We start from the raw sequence: 11,778 nt of genomic DNA on the forward strand, positions 1-11,778 counted from the left end.
GCGCCAGGCTGAGCGGCTCCGGGAGCTGGCGGGTCCGAACATCAAAGGCGCCGCCGGCTCAGTGCGGGGGGCGGGGCGGGGACGCCGGGGGCGGGGCGGGCCGGGGGCGTGGCCAACCGCCCCGCCCCTCCTCTCCTCGGAGAGGCCGGGACGCGACCGGCGCGCGCAATCTTAAAGGGCTAGCTCTCGCGGGCGTAGCTGTGAAGCGTCCGACAGGCTTCACCCTTCTGAAACGCGGGGACCCTGAGCGAGACTCTTGACCCTGCTTCCTCACCTACAATATGGGATTCCCCGGTCTGCGCCCAGGTTTCTCCACCTAGGCCGTGGGGGTGACCTGGAACGCAAGCCAAGGTGTGAATTGCGTCGGCCTGTACGTCAAAGGCTTGAAAATGGGGACTTCTAGAGGTTGAAGGCTGTTCGAAGCTGTTCTCCAACACCAGCTGGCAGGGTTAAGGTTCCTCAAAGTCCCATTCTCTGCCCTATTCTGCAACCCTAAACCAACCTGGGACTTCCTTCCAGGCTGCCCACATACAGTGCGAACACAAGCATTATGCCCCTCACACATTTACTGAGCGCCTGTTGCATGCGGTGCTAATGCATTACACCCTGTGACGTGCTTCTCAGCCCTGTGGCATCTCTGAGGCGTGGAACAGCCAAGAGGACGAGGAGGAAGGATCCCCCAAACCCGGTGCCGATCTTTCAGCCCCCCACCCCTCCCTCCCTCCAAACTAAGTTCCACGCCTAGAATCTGCAGCGCAGGGATGCGAGGCATTGGGCAGCCACGTGGGCCGCGGGATTCCGACGAGGGGTGGGTCGTCCGAAGCAACTCAATACGGGAAGTCGCATTCCCATGGGGCCAATTGACCCTGAGCCTGACGCAGGCGGACTCTCGCAAGATCCAAGCAGCAGGCTCTATTAGAGCCAGAGGAGCGCGGGAACGTGTGCCGGCTTCCATCGCATCTACAAGGCACCCGGGGTCATGTCCACTCGGGCCTCCACAGGACGCTTGGCCTTGGCTCGGCCACTGTATCTGGTTAAAACATAGATCCTTGAGGATCGTTGTGCAGTGAACCGCAGCCCCCAGCAGGTTTCTGAGTTGGATTCAGTGTAGACTTTCCCACCTCTCCCGAGGGCACAGGGGCAGAGAGTATTAGGGAGGGAGGGTGTCTTGGACGCCTCTCCCGCTCAGAGCCCCACAGGACCCCTGGCAGCAGCGCAAAGCGGGGCCGGAAGAGGGCCGCCCCGCCCCTCCCGGTCCAGGCCCAGCCTGGCTGGCTGCGGATCAAAGAGCCAGGGCCGTCCTTCTCGGCGTTCAGATTCTATCTGCGCCCGCTCAGCGGGGCGGCTCGGCCTCCTACCTCACGACTGGAGTGCCCACTTTTCCTCCCTTCCGGGAGTTGGGGGCTGGGGGTTACTAGTGCTCAGTTTGGCGACGGAGATGTGGAGAAGGTCCTGCCGATTATGTTCCCCCAGTCTCCGTTTCTGGATGTGAGCTTGCTACTGTCTCACGTTATCCCCATTGGGCGGTGGGGGTTGGGGGCAGGTTCCAGCAAGTCTTAGCCCAGTAGGGAGGGGAAAGGGTACAGGAGGAGGGGCCCATGCCCCCCCCCCCCACTTCAGCTTCTGAGGTTATAGGATCTGGCTTGGATGAGCCTCCTTTGGGAAAGCTGTATGGGAAGATGAATCTGCCCAACTCAAAGGCTTTGGGGGTCCTCGTGCGTTTGAGAGTGATCCCAGCTTAGCAGGAGCCTCCTCCAGGACAAAAAGGTCCCCAGACCCATGAGTGAACATAGAACAACTGGGGTTGTTATCTCCAGTCCATGGAGAAAGGAGAGAAGTCAGGGCAACAGTGAGGTGGTTTGTTTTTCTCAATAAGGCTGAATTTTTTCAGCTTAAAGTATTAACTTTTAATCAGAGATTATGGATTTTCTGCTTTCTTGGTGTAAAAAACAGCTTTTCTTTGCTAAAATAATGGTGAAAATTGATTTTTTAAAATGTTCTTATTTGGCAAAAGAAATACTTGGCCGTTCTATTCGCTCCCCCACCCCAGATCTCTTTGGACATTTTATAGAGCTGTGAAATCCCAAAGTCTGGGAACCACTGCTGTACAAGGTCATGGCTTTAATCTCTTGCCCTGCGGTGTGGAACCAGGGGAGGAGGCAGGTGAGCGGGGAGAATAGGGAAGTGAGGAGGAGAAGTAAGGCAGGGACAAACCAGCTGAGTATCAGACATCTACAGCTACACTGAAATTAGCTTGAGTGCCTTCTAGGGAGAATCGACTGTGCGTGTACCTAATCCGGACTCAAGCTGTGGAGAGGGGAGAGACAGTGGAGGGGGTCCTGTTCTCCAGGGGTCACTGCTTGAGAAGCTGATAAGTTATGAGAGCCAAGCTTGTTGGTGATTCATCTACACAGACCATGGGCAGAAGGAGCTCAGATATGGTGAAATCAATGTGGCTGGGGTGGTGAGGTGGGCTTCGTGGAGGAGGCAGACTTCATCTGGACCTGGAAACCTCTCTAGGGCTCAGAGCGGTAGAGAGTTAAAGGAGTTCATGCTTGTCCACAAAGGGCAGAAGGCAGGTGTGGCCCTCAGCAGCCCCTTGTCTGGTTGGCACTGATTGCATCATCATCGTCATTATTATCATCTTCTCAATGACTTCATCTTACTGAGTGCTGTGTGTCAGGCATCATGTCAAGAGCTTCACACACATTATCTCATTTAATCATCATACAAATCCTATGACATAGGAGCTATTATCCTCATTCATGAACAAGGAAAGCAAAGCTCAGACAGGTTGAATAAGCCACCTAGGATCTCAGAGCTTGAAGTGAGAGTATCAGAATTCCAAACCTTGACAGTGGCGGGATCCTGAGCCCACACTCTAACTACCACACTCTAGTGTTCTGTCATGACCTCTAAAGTCCCGGGGTGGGGGGTGGGGGGTGCGGTTCTTATCTGCTCTGTGGTTTGTGCAAATGCTGATGAATGAGCTGCTACTAATAGAGTCCTGGCCTTCTGGGTGGCTTATGGTGTGTGAGGATTGGGGAATCTCCCTGCTTGGTCCATATAAGATGGCTCAAGCCCTTTGCTAGGCAGGAGGGCCCAGAGCATCTCCCTTGAATCACACTTCAGTCTGTACCATCTCTCCTCTGGGCCCACACACAGTGACTATGGGCTTCTTCCACAGAATGGTGGGTGAGCTCTGCTGCGGCTGCCCCTCTGGGGGTGACCAGGGAGTTTCCGGATGAGGGCCAGAGTCTTCTGCAGGGAGGACCCAGACTCTTCTGGACTCATGATGTTCAGGTCAGAGCTGAAGATAGCATGAGTCTTCATCTTCATGCAAACAAACCAGGTGGACGTGTGCTCTCCTCAGAGGCTAGAGATAGGACAAAGTCAGAGCTCACAAGGGTTGAGGGTCTGAGTACAAGAGCACCAGCTTGGATTTAGGCAGGCCTATCTGAGTTTCCCTGCCCTACTCTTTACCAGCTGGGGGATTCCAGACAAATCACTGACCTTCCCTGGGCCTCAGCTTCCTCCTGGGTAAAATGAGTATCACATCCAAGGCTGCCGCGCACTGAGTGAGATTGAGATGATTTCCGCACCCTGGAAAAGAGCTGAGTACAAGGCCGGGCACATTCCATGCGCTCTAATAAATGGGTGCTCTTGAGCTAGACAGTTTTCGGAAGTTGTTAGGCTAATTGGCTCTTCGTGTAACGTCATGTAAGTCATCTAAGTGTTCTCATGGCCCGGGCCCACCTCATCACAGCTAAGGCTAAAAATGTACTTTTCCTTTCCTTTTCTTTTAAGTTCCTTAACATGAAAGGCCTGTGTGAACTCTATGACCTTTTCTAATGGGGAGACCCTTGAAATGTCGTGTTTCCAGAAAACAACTCAAAGGAGCCCCAGATGGGTTTGGTCAATTACAACGGGGAGAGATTTGGAGCAGCGTGTCTTCCTGCCTGCCAGCCCTCCTGGCATCCTGCTGGGGCTTACCCAGTGCAGCCTGGAGGCCTGGCTGCTGGCTCTGGGCAGGAACACTTTCCGTGCAAGCCTCCTCTCTCAGGGCAAAGCCTGGCCACACGTCCTAGAGGCAGACTGTGGTTTGTTACTAGAAACACAGTTTGCTCTCTGGAAACTGTGTAGTTTCACTGTATGTTTGTGTTTGTGTGTGTGTGTGTGTGTGTGTGTGTGTGTGTGTTCTCAGGTAGGTGGCTGTGGCCTGCAGAATGGCAAAAACACACAATTCTGTGGTGCGACTGCTCTGGATCAGGTACTAGGCAGCTGCCTTTAAAATTAAGCAAGGGGGTATCTTGCTGGCTCAGCTGGTAGAGCCTGCAACTTTGGATCTCAGGGTTGTAAGTGGGAGCCCGACGTTGGGTGCAGAGGTTATGTAAAAATAAAATCTTAAAAAAAAAGAGAGAGAGAGAAAGAAAAAGAAAAGAAAATTAAGCAAGGGGGCACCCGGCTGCCTTAGTTGGTAGAGCATGCGACTCTTAATCTTGGGATCTTGAGTTCAAGCCCCACGTTGGGTAGAGAGATTACTTAAACAAGTAAATTTTTAAAAATAAAATAAAAATCGTTTTTAAAAATAAAATAAAATGAAGCAAGAAGGGTTTGGGGTCATTTCTTCCTTCTTTATAACCTTCCCTGGGTTCTCCCCCCACCCCAATCCCTAGACTTTATGCAATAACTGAGAATTGCTCTTAAAATAAAAATTTAATGAAAAAAATTTAATGATAAACCTGGATATTAGCTAATCCTGATGACACCCCAGGGAAGTTTGGTGAAATTGGCTTGAGGGGTGGTGGTGCGATTACAGAGAGCTGCCCCTCAGCTTTAGAGGGCTTGTTACGGCAGTTTCCTGCAGGCTAATGTCCCACAGTGTGCCAGCCACTGTTCCCAGCGAGTGGCGATGGTATTCGCTCACCAGGAGGAATAAATCATCCTGGGTTTCCACAGGAAAGGGTCTGGACTCAGAGGCGCCAATGTGTCAGCAGCAAAGGCAAGCCAGGAGTGGCTGTCATATGCCAGGCTCTGTGCCATCAGAGTGAATGGGTCTTCAAAGAGCTTGGTAGTGGGAGGTCTGTGTCCTGGTCACTGTACCACCCCCTGACCTGCTGGGTGAACTCTGGTAAGTCCTCTGCCTTCTCTGGGCTCAGTGCCCCTTACCTAGTTTCAGGGATGCAGTGAGGAGCCCACAACAATGAGACCAGAGGCGAGAAAAGCAGCCTCACAAAGGCAGCAGGAAGTGGGGGACACTGAGGCCCAGTGTCCATGTGGGAGTTGCCTGCAGTTTCACAGAGGAATGTATTCATATTAACTTGTGTTTGGATTGTAGGAACAGCCCTAGCCACACTGACATAGGAATGTCTTACTAGGAAAATACCATTAGATACCTAGTTTTGAGACAGGGTTGTAAGGGCTTTGTTGCTTATTCCCAGGGCCTGTTACAGAGCTGACAAATTGCAGTGCTTAGAAACTTTTGGACTGGATGGATGGATGGATGGATGGATAGATGGTTGAATCATTCACAGCAATGATCACTTAAAATCCAGAGAGGAGGTACTAGGCTGAGTACCTGCTTTCAAGGAATTCTTGTGGGAGACATCAAGCCAGATAGAGTTTCTAGGAGCCAGGGGCTCAGAATTATGGCTATTGTGTATATGTCTTGCCACATACCTGGCAGTCAGGGAGGGCTTCCTGGAGGAGGAAGGTCAAGCTAGGAGGCAAGTAGAATTAAAGAGAACAGGGCTAGGGTACCTGGCTGGTTCAGTTGGTGGAGCCTGTGACTCTTGATCTGGGGGTTGTAAATTCAGGCCCCATATTGGGTGTAGAGCCTACTTAAAAAAAAAAAAAAAAAAAAAAAAAGAGGACATAGCCTTGATAAAAAGCAAGGCGGTAGCATATGCTGGGTTATGATGGACTTTGACCCCATAGGGTCTCTGGAGCTTAGGTGAGCCAGGATTCTGGGGGAGAGTTTGGCCATCTATTGGTGCCTTACCCAGAATGTCACATCTTCATGTCCCAGGTCTCATAGTCTCCCCACCCCTGCCACTTGGGACAATTCCTCCCAAGTAGCCCCTCACCAGACACTAGCTCTCCTTGGTTGTCCTCTCTCGTAGAACACACTCCTGAGAGCATAATCTGCCATCTTCCACTTGGAGAGTAGCCCCTTTTATTCCTAGCAGCTGGGGTGTTGCTAGAAAGACCGTCGGGACACGGTGGGCATGGAGGACTTGAGGAGAGCCTACGCCAGATCCTCAGTCACTGCCAGTCCCAATGTGCACAGCTAATAAAGACCCTGAGAGGCCATGCACCAGCAATGTCCTGTCTAGCCTCCTTTAGCCAAGTGTCTCCCAAACTGATTTAACCATAAAACTATTTTTTGATGTATAATTTTCCCAAGAACTTAATTCCTCTGGAAGTCTTTTTTAAAATGTATATATTTTAAGTTTTTAAATTTATTTTGAGAGTGGGGGGAGGGGCAGAGAGAGAGAGAGAGAGAATAGAGAGAATCCCAAGTAGGCTCCATGCTGTCAGCACAGAGCCCAACGTGGGGCTCAATTCCATGAACAGTGAGACCATGACCTGAGCCGAGATCAAGAGTGGGATGCTTAACCAACTGAGCCACCCATGTGCCCCCCTCCTCTGGAAGTCTTTTGGGGAATGCTGGTATCCCTGGTTTCAGAAGGCAGGGAAGAGCACTCCCTATCCAAAACAGACTCCAACTTATGTCCCTGATATGGAAGAAATTAGCCGTAGTGGAGTCCCACACTGGTCATCACACTCTAACCGGGCTTCACTCCTGCCCTACTGGGTTCATTCTCAGCTTCTTGGGATCATGAACCCTTCATCTGTGTCCTTGCTGACGGCTCACATGGACCAAGCATACAGTGGTGATTAATAAATGCTTGCTGCCCATGAGGTGGAGCTGTTGTGGAAAGGTCCAACCCAACTTGGTTCCTCAAGCTGGGGGGGGCGGGGGGTGGGGGAGGGGAGGCGGCTGGCAGGGGGAGGTGGCTATTCCTATTGGTTTGTTCTTTGGGAATTCCAAAGGGTCTGGATGCTTCATTTTTTCAGGGCTCATTTCTGGTCTCTCCCTCATTTGGGAAACTTTCCCACCTGCTCCTGTCCACAGGGATCTCTATCCCTTCCAGAGTCCCATCGTCTTTAGAATTGGAGTCTTTCAACTTCTCTTGAGTTTTTCTGTCTCTGTTTCCTGGGAGTGAGTCTCCTGTTTTTCCACTGCTATCTGTCTTTGTCGTCTGGTAGTCAAGAGCTGGACTTGAAGCTCACAGCCTGTGTGTAAGCTTGGGATCCTCCACCTTCTCATTGTGGTTGGGAACTTGAGCCAGTCACCTCCCTCTTAGAGCCCTTGTTTGCTCATCTGTTCAGTGGGGGCAATAATAATACTTGAGTCAAAGTGCCCGGAAGATGGGATGAGTTCTTGCTTGCAGAGTACTCAGCACAGGATCTAGTGAGGAGTAGGTACTTGCTAAGTGGTGTCCAATGTCATTTATTATTATTGCTCCCACCCAGAAGTGCTGTGCTCAGGACCAGACCCTTAGAAGGGGCTGTCCCTCAACCCTACAGTCTTGCTATGTGTGAGAAAGTGGGGACCAGGGTGGGGGAAGGCACCAGGAACCCTGCCTTCTGAGGCCAGCCTGAAGCTGCCTAGTGTTCAGCTCCAGAGGAGGCTCCTCCTGCCAAAAGATGGCCATCTCCAGATGTCTACAGGCTGGAGGGAGCCGGCTGGCCTGCGCGGCCTGAGGGCAGAGACAGGACTAATGGGAGGAAATTACATGGAGAGATTTCATCTCAGCTTGAGGAAACACGTCTACCAGTCACAGCTGGCCAACCGTGGCCTGCCCAGGCTGCCAACAAAGGCAGTGAGCTCCCCGTCACCAGAGGTGTGTGAGCAGAGGCTGGGAGTTCCCAAGGGAGAGAAGCTGCTGAGGAGGGTTTCTACCCTTGAGGCTCCTCCGAGGCTGTGGTCAGTCCCTTACACTTCCATGCAGCTTTGCTCCTCACTTGGCTCTGTGGAGCCCACAGCAGGCATCCAAGCTATGGCAGCCTCTGAGGTGAATGTGAGAGCAGAGCTTGGACATCTCCGGCTCCAAACTGGGGCTGGAGGCTGGAGGCTGGAGGCTGCAGGGGAGTGTTGTTGTAGGGGGCTGATCTCAAGGGAGGGTAATAACAACATCACCTTTTGTGGGAGGCAACTTAATGCTAGTGGCTGACAGCACGGAGCCTGAGCCCAATCTGTGCCCAGGCTCCCCCTAGGCCTACTGAGGTCTAGGAGGACAGAGATTGGTGATGAGGAGGGGGCTTGTTCTTAAATAAGTTTTCCCTCACTTGCTTCAACTTCTAAAACCATGGGCTGGAAGGAGAAAGATGGGAAGAAGCAGAGGAGAGGAGAGCCTGGGTTTCAGTTTCTGCTCTGCCACTAGCTAGCTCTGTGATTTTGGGCGAGTCACTTAACCTCTCTGTGCTTCAGTTTTCGTGTGTGTGCCTGTGAGCACACTTCAGTTTTCTTATCTGTAAGATGGAATGATAATAATACCTATCTCACTAGGTTCTTGTAAAGATTAAGAGAGTTATTGTTTGTAAAGTACTTGAAATAGTTTGTGGTCCATATTAAGTACCATATAAATATTTGTTAAACAGGTAAAAATTAATTGAGCAACTCATGTATGCCTAGCCTAGTTATATGCACGGAGATTTACAGCAATCGTCTTGTTTAGCCTTTACAAAATGCTAATGAAGTTGAAAATACTATTATTAGGGAAAGTAAATCTGAGTAGGTCAAGTTCTTCGCCCAAGGTCACATAGCTAGTGAGAAGCAAAGCTAAGATTTAAAGTCAGGATGGTCTGACTCCTGGACCTGGGCTCTCAACCACTCACTCAGCTCAACTGCACCAAGGGTTTGTAGCCATTCTAAGGTAGGTTTAATGACCTCCGGAGCAGGTCAACATATCGGCTGGCAGGAGGTGGTCAGAGAAGCCCCCTGCCCCTTCTTAGGCGGGAAGTCCCCTCTCCTTGCTGCTGCCCAGGAGAGATTTCTCAGACTAATTTGTGGCAACATTGCTGGGTGACTCTAATTACAAATTGCAACCCTGCTTCCTCCAGCTGAGTAATCTCCATCTTGGGGTTCTGGAAGCCGCTGGAGCTCCAGACTGGTGGTGTTTGCTTTGGCGATGACCTTGCTGAGGGGAGATGGACCACCCCAGACAGCCTTCAGACACAGGGACAGGAGCTGGGAGGCCTGGGTTCCCTATACAATCTCTCTGGGTGTGGGTGAGGCTATGGTTCTAGGGTATCCTGCTCACTCCCATTCTCTCTGCTGTATTAGTAGGACCCCTCTGTCTTACTCAAGACCACATCCCGTGGGCTGAGCCAGGATCTGGCAGAAAGCAGATGTCCAATAAATATGCGTTAGACCCAAGAATGTCTCCATACATTTGCATGGCACTCTACTGTTTACAGAACTCTTTCCTATCTGTTATCTCATCTGATCCTCACAACAGCCCTGAGAGGTAGGTCTTTTAACCCCATTTTACAGATGAGGAGACTGCGGCTCCCAGAGAGGAAGTGACTCGCCCAAGGTCGCATAGCTCAAACCCTTGTCTCGGTCTCGGGGCTCCAAATTAACTTTAGCTCTGCAACGCACAGAGATGTCTTCCCCTTCCTTGTGTGAAGACAGTGACGGGACAGAAGGAACCCCAGGTTGGTGTTGGCTCCTTCAGAAGACTCTTCAGAAATGGGAAATGGCTACCAAGGGGACAGAGTCACAGCCTCCAGGGCTTCAGGAGGGGGAGGGCGCTGCTCAGGTAGCCCGGGGTCATTTTCTCATGTACCACAGTCTTCCCTAGCCTCTCCTGGGTGCCAGGATAGACAGGTCCATGCCCTCAGGCTTTCTATCAGGGAGGTGGGTCCAAGTCACTGTCCCAAAGGTGGAGCACCTGTCTCTCTGGAGACAGAGCACCAGAGAACCTTTCGGGATCGCCCTTCTCGTGCTTCTGGCCGCTGGAGCTGTGCTAGGACCTGGGGGTGGCTCCCGAAGTCTGTCTCCATTCTGCAGGGGTGAAAGTGCCTCTCTTCACCTTTGGGTCACTGGTGGGCCTCTGCTGACTACTGCGGTTTTCCTTGTCAGCTTTGCTGTTTTTACTTTTTGTTTGACGCTCTATTATTACTGACATCTTTTAAAGGGTTTCCCCTTCTGGTCAAGCTTGGTCTTTGTTCTTACCATTTGAGAAATTCTCTCTTCTCCCTCTTTTCTTTCTCTTCTTAGCCCATGGTTTTGGAAGATGCTGAAGCAGGAGGTAGGTGGGGGGGCTGGGTTATTTTATTTATTTATTTTTAAAGATTTATTTTATTTTTTGAGAGAAAGAGTGCAATGGTGTGTGTGGGGGAGAGAGAGAGAGAGACAGAGAGAGAGAGAGAGAGAGAGAGAGAATTTTAAGCAGGCTCTAAGCTCAGCACAGAGCCCAGCACAGGGCTAGATCCCACAGCCCTAAGATCATGACCCCAGCCAAAATTGAGTTGGATGCTCAACCGACTGAGCCCCCCAGGTACCCCAGGGGGTGCTGGTTCCAAAGCAACTTACTCTTACAGCCCTCATCTCCTTGCCCCTGCTACCAGCAGACCTAACGGGCCCCCAGGATGGATGCTCCTCTTTGAACTGGGGGCTCTTTTTCCTTTTCTGAGTGGGAGTTCTGGTGCCTCTAGCCCGCATTGTGCCCTGACCCATTCATTCTCTTTCCAACATTCTTCCCTCTCAGGGCTGCCCTCCCTGCTTGGAGAAGTTTCTGGCATAGCTGAGCCCGCTGACCAAACAAGTCACCTTGCTTCTTGGGGTCTATAGTGCCCTGGGAAAAAGGGCACATGACAAACTGGGGGATAAGAAAAGGCTTTCACGGGGCTCTTCTCATCCTGATTCAGAGTAGGACTAGGTCTGTGGCCAAAAACTCCCCTTCTGGAATTCACAGCCCCTCTGGTTTGAGTGGGGGTTTCTTCAGTTGCAGCAGGTTGGGCCACAGCAACAGACCTGATGCAATAGATTTCTAGGTATAGGCCAGGGGCTGAGACAGCTTTTCCCTCCTGACTGTGGGGCTAGTGCTTGGCAGTTGGTTTCTGGGAGTCCAGGCCTGCAGACCTGAGAACTACCAGTCTACGTTGGCCTTGGAGTCAAAGAAATGCTCCCTGCCTCCTGCTAAGCCCTGTACCCAGGACCCCAAAGTGTGGTCCCAAAGCTTTTTGATCCTGCTCCTACACAATGGTAGGGGTGGGGCCTGGCTTGTCCCTGAACTACTCCGGCTAGGTTTGCTGGGGGAAAGCTCTTAAAACCCCTTTGGTTGCTGGGACTTGTACACGAGACAAAGCCACGGCATGCCTGCACCCCGGCATGGAAAATGCTGTCTTGGCCTTTCCTTTGCACCCGTAGAAAGTACCAAAAGTACCCTGGGCGCCAGCTCGCAATGCTAGTCAGGGAGCTGGGCTCTGATGCCTGCGCAGGCGAGGCTAGACCTGTCTTGTTCACTTCTGGGGCCAGAACTCCCAGAGAATGAACAGGCATCTGTGGGAAGTTAGAGATTATACCGTATGGACAAGGTGCCCTGGATGGCAGAGTCAAGGTCGTGCAGCCCCTCAGAGGGGAGAAGAACAGCACAGCCCAGAGTGGTCAGGAGGGTCCCCCAAGGAGGGGCCAGAACTGCACAACGAAGAGGAAGTGAGTTGGGAGGCAGATAGTTGGGGGCCTTGTAGAGAAAGGTTGAGGGG

The sequence above is a fragment of the Puma concolor genome, chromosome A1 (genome assembly GCF_028749965.1).
Source record: "Puma concolor isolate L17-30 chromosome A1, mPumCon1.1.hap2, whole genome shotgun sequence".
Lineage (NCBI taxonomy): Eukaryota > Metazoa > Chordata > Mammalia > Carnivora > Felidae > Puma > Puma concolor.